Genomic DNA, 6,000 nt, shown 5'->3' on the forward strand with positions numbered 1-6,000 from the left:
TACTCATGGAATATCTCACATACTTCTTTAATTATCCTTTGCTTACATCTTGTTAGAATTTCCTTCCTACAATGTCTGTGGTCCAGAATCCCTTATAATTTTCAAGGAACAGAAGAAATATCACCTTCTCTAAGACATCCACAATACCTGCTTCACAAAATGAACATAATTTTTCCCCCTCATAACTATCCTAACACTTTGTGTGTTAAATTCTTGACCACTTTTTTTTTCTTTTTAGTGTTTTTACTTGAGAGAAGCTTTATATATAGTAAAATGAACAATTCTCAATAATGTAGTTTAATGTGTGCTGAGAAATGGTTACACCTGAAATAGAGATACAGAGTATGTGCATTATCTCAGAAAATTCCCTACGGTCCTTGGATAGTCAGTCCCTACTGCCGCTTCTTGCCAAATGCAACTACTGTTCGGATGTCTTTTACTGCAGATTATTTTTGCTATTTCTACAACTTCATATAAAAGGAATCATTCAGTATTATAGTGTCTTCTTTAGTAGTGTAGTTTCTTTCACTTAAACTATATTTGAGAACCAATAATATTTCATCAGTAATCAATCATTTATTTAATCTATTTATTTTTTTGAGATGGAGTCTCTCTCTGTCCCCCAGGCTAGAGTGCAGTGGCACGATCTTGGCTCACTGCAACCTCCCCCAGATTCACACCATTCTCCTGTCTCAGCCTCCCGAGTAGCTGGTGCTACAAGTGCTCGCCACCACACCTGGCTAATCATTTATTATTTTTAATGCTTAGTTGTATTCCATTGGATGAGTACAACCCAATTTGTTCATTCATGGATGAAGATTTATTATTGTCAGTTTTTTGGCTATTATAAGAAAGCTCCTATGAACAATCTTTTTATGAACGTACATTTTCATTTCTCATGGATAAATAATGCCAACAGTATTCTCATGGATGAACCTGCCAGATTACTTGTCAAAGTTGTTAAAACCTTTTATACTCCAATGAGTATTGTATGAGAGTTCCAGTTGTCTACCTCTTCAGTAGTTGATGTCAGTCTTTTTAACTTTGGCTGTCTGGTGGGAAGGTAAGTTAGCACAGTTATAATTTTCATTTCCCTGGTGACAAAAGCTGTTGAGCTCTTTTCATGCACAAATTGATGATTCATATTCTTTAGTAAAGTGTCTGTTAAAACTTTCATCTAATTTTTAATTTTGTTGTTTGCCCTTGTATTATTGAATTATGGGAGTTCTTTATATATTCCAGGTAAAAATTGTTTGTCATATGTATTTATTGTAAATGCTTTCTTCCCATTTGAAGGCTGGCTATACCTGTTTTAAGTAGTGATTTTGATAAGTGCATGTTTCAATCTTGATTATGACTGATTTATCAAGCCCATATTTGGGAATCTCATTATCTAAAATAATGTCCAGGTGCAGATAAGGCCTTGAAGGTGAGTTTTCACAAATACAGTTTCTCCAATCGGAAGATCTGTGAGCTAAAGATATCACCTGCTTCCCAGGCACCCAATGTGCAAGGGTAAGATCAACAGAGCATAACCACTGTAGATGTCCTATTTGAAGAGGAGGGAAACAAGAGACACTTCAAACTCATTGGACCATAGCAATTCTGAAATGCATGCAGGCACATGCTGCCAATTCCTTGGCTGGAGCTTAGTTAGAAAAAGTCACTATTGCTCTTAAATCCACCCTCTGGATTCTTGCTTCCTCCCTGTGTGTCATCCAGCTGGTGTTTATAGCTAAGTTGTTTCTTTAGGATCCCATACACATATTACTATTATTATTATGTTTTTTTGACAGAGTCTTCCTCTGTCACCCAGGCTGGAGTGCAGTGGTGTGATCTCAGCTCACTGCAACCTCCACCTCCCAGGTTCAAACAATTCTCCTGCCTCAGCCTCCCAAGTAGCTGGGACTACAGGTTTGTGCCATCATGCCCGGCTAATTTTTGTATTTTTAGTGGAGATGAGGTTTAACCATGTTGATCAGGCTGTTTTTAAACTTGTGACCTTGTGATCCACCTGCCTCAGCCTCCCAAAGGGCTTGGATGACAGGCATGAGTCACCGTGCCTGGCCATTTTAAAAATTTTATCCTGTCTTTTTTCCCCTCAAAACTGGTGGCAGCTTTGCCAGTACTGCTCTCTTAAAAATCTTGTGGGATTCCTGTGAATCTCTTTGTATTTGATTTCTTTATATAAAAGCCCTACCCATATGTCTCAATACTAGTCATTTTTTAGATAGGGCTTCCTATAAAATAGCTGTAGGACAATGACCTTAAGATTAATAGATGTCCTAATGTGTAATAAAGAATATATTTGAGATATATGCATCAGAACCTTACGGGAACTTTCTTTTCTCTTTGAGTTATCTCCTTGACTCTTTTTGAAGTCTTGGCAAAATATTTTGCAATAATGCCCTTGGCTTTATCTTTAGATGATGTTTTCCTAGCAGAGTGCTGGATTGAATTATTGCTCTAAATGTGACAATCTTGGAGAAGGTGAGAATGAATCTCACACATTTTGATAGGCTGTGTTTTCATTTTCATTTGGTTTAAATGAATTTCTAATTTCCCCTGTGATCTCTTCTTTGCTCTCTGGGTTGCTAAAAAATGTGATTTTTGATTTTCATATATTTGGTGGACTCTTCAAATATCTTTATGCTTTTAATTTTACTTTACTTCTGTTGTGTTTGGAAAATACACTCTGTGTCATGTTAGTAGTCTTAAATTAATGAGACTTATCTTATGTCTCGTTATATGGGGCATCTTTGAAAATATTCATGTGTACCTGAAGAGCACGCTCATTCTGCTGCTGATTGATGAACTGTTGTATAAATGTAAATTGGGTCAAGTGTACTGAAAGTGTTGCTCAGATCTTCTATATCCTTACTAATTTTTTTACTTTTGATTTACTGTTTCTATTAATAATTGAAACAGAATAGTTAATATCTCCAATTATAATTGCAGATTCATCTATTTCTCCTTTAATTATCTCAGTTTTTGTTTTATGTATCTTGAGTTTCTTTTATAAGTTGGGCATATATGTCTCCTTGAATAATTGTATCTTCTATCTTTATGAAATGTCCTTCTTTATCTCAGTTAACACTTCATGCTTTGAAGCATCCACTTTCTATCCACTCCAGCTGTTTTATGATTAACGTTTGCATGGTATATCTTTTCCCATCATTGTACTTTTAGTCTAGTTGTGTTATTATATTTAAAATAAATCTCCTGTTAAAAGCATATAGTGAATCTTGTGTGTTTTCTAGATGTACAATTTGTACTTTTAATTTGGAGTGTTTCATCCATTTTCATTTAAAGTAATTATTGATGTAATTGGGTTTACATCCTGTCATTTCTCCCACTATTTGGCCTATCTATTCTTTGTTTCCCTTTGCTTCTTTTCCTTCCCTCTGTTGGATTAATAAGGTGTGTGTGTGTGTGTGTGTGCGCACGTGCGTGTATGGGTGTATGTGTGTATTCTGTTTTATCTTGATTACTGTCTCATTAACAATACACTTTTAGTTTTAGGGGTGGGTCTATGGTTTGCAGAATGCAAATGGAGACCATATCACAGTCTCTGTCAAAAGAGCAATATTACGTACCATTTCACATATTAGGTGAGAGATCTGTAACAACATACTTTCACTGCTCCCTCATCCTTTATTGTGCTGTTGTTGTATATATTTTTTCATTTTGTGTATACCTTACAATACATTACCATTATTTTAGGTTCAATTTTTTAAAAATGTTTTTAAAAAAGAAAATATCTTTATTTTTACCAGTGTATTTCCTACTTCCATGGCTTTCATTTCGAAGTGTAATACAAATTTCCATCTGACATTTTTCTCCTTTAGTCTGAAGAATCTTATGTGACATTTCTTTCAGTACAAGTTTGTGGTACTGAATTCTTCTAACTTTTGTTCATTTTTAAATGTCTTTATTTCAACATCATTTAAAAAAATATTCACTGGTTATAGAATTCTAGATTGACACGTTATCTTTTCTTTCAGTATTTTTAAAATAGAATTTCTGTGTCTCCTGACTTGCATTGTCTTTTTTGTAAAAGTACAATGATGGGAAAGAAATATAATACTTTTTATTTATGTTTTCCTTCTATTTGTGGTGTATTATACTTAGTGTTTTGTTGCTTTTTAAAGCTTTCTCAGACTGGGAGCAGTGGTTCACGTCCATAATCCCAGCACTTTGGGAGGCCGAGGTGGACAGATCACTCGAGGCCAGGAGTCAGCCTGGGTGGCAGAGTGAGGCTCTGTCTCAAAAAAAAAAAAAAAAAAAAAAAAAGGTTTGCTTTTTATCATTGTTTTTTTCAGAGACATATCTATGATAGTTCTACAAATTTTTTACTGTTGTGTATATGTTCAATCTGCTTGTAATTTATTGAATGCTTGGGATCTAAGAGTTGATATTTTCAGCAAACGGAAAATTTGGGCCTATTTCTTCAAATGTGTTTTCTATCCCAATTTCTTTCTCCTTTCTTCCTAGGAGTCCAATTACATGCATGTGAGAACATTGGATATTGCCCCACTGTCTTTAAGACTGTTATTATTTAATATCTCAGCATTTTATTCTGTGTGCTTCATTTTTGTTATTTCTTCCTGTGATTTCCTCAGATTTTCTGATATTGTTTCCTCAATATCCAATTTACTAATTATGCTTATTATTTTTATATTTGTCTGCTAATTCCAACACCTTTGTCATCTCTAGGTCTATAATTAATGACTTTCAAAAAATTCATTAGTTATTAGTCACTTTTTTATATCTAGTAATAAAAATGAACATTATGGTGGCTATTGTGAAATATCACTTTATCAAAAGCCAAGATTTTTTTTACAAGTGATGGTTTGGTTTTGGTAAGACAGTTTACTAACAGTTTTGCTTCATTTTCCAATGGTCTGTAAAAGCTTTGTAAAGGTAGATATAAAGCCAGTCTTATAGATATAGAGTAGATGTACTTCTACTGCATTCTGATGTCTCAGATAAATGCCTGGTTTTTCAGTGAGGTCTCTGTGTGCTGCTTAGTATTCCTCCAAGAACAGAAAGCTATGTACATTTCCATGGCTGCTTCTCAGCACCACTTCTTCCCATAGTTTTCCCTTTCCTATACTTGTAGCCTGACTGGCAGCCTTGAACTCTGATTTCTGATGACCCATCTCAGTGACATCGCTCTTCTCTGCTTGCATAGCACATGTCCGCATCATTTCTAGAAAGTGCCTCCAGGCAAAAGGCTGGAACCATCAGGAAGCTCACTTTCTGTCTTTTCATTCTTTCAAGTATCACACCCTTATAGTGCCTGTGTTTCATTTTTACAGTTGTTTATGATGGAAAGGTCATACTGATGACACCAGTTACTCTATAAGAGAAATGAAAGTTGATCTTGACAATATTTTACTTAACATTGTAGTTATTCTTGTTTATGCCTTATATTTCTTGTGAGACCAGAAGCACCCTGAGGGCAGAGTCCATGAATTCTTTATCTTTGTTTTTTTTCTCCAGAGTATTCTACACAGCCTAAATGCTATTTATTATATTAGTTATTTAATTTGATTAAATATTTAATGAGTAAATCTTTAGAACAAATAAATGAAATGAATGAAACAAAAACACTTTATGAGTTTTTGAAATAATTTCAAAGGCCACAAAATCTGTTACACAGACTAGTTTTCTTCAACTCATTAGTTCCTTTATTTTCTGCAACAATCATGGAAATAACTAAGTTCTTCATACTACATTCTTCCCCTGCTGCACACAAATTTATTATAATCAGAAAGCGTGTGAAAAACTGAGAAACAGGAGAAAACAATCACTGACCACCATTTGGTAATAGGAGTAATTATTAGGAGGCAATTCAAGCATTCCTTTTTATATTTTGAGTCGCTTTGCTGGTTGTCATTCTCTATAGCTACTAAAAAGTCCAGCTAGAATTTGTTTTCTTGGTCACACAGGCAAAGATGATGTTTGGAGTTTAGTGGTCAAGAAAACCGCAGTGAC

Source organism: Macaca thibetana, chromosome 9 (assembly GCF_024542745.1).
Source record: "Macaca thibetana thibetana isolate TM-01 chromosome 9, ASM2454274v1, whole genome shotgun sequence".
NCBI classification, from domain to species: Eukaryota; Metazoa; Chordata; class Mammalia; order Primates; family Cercopithecidae; genus Macaca; species Macaca thibetana.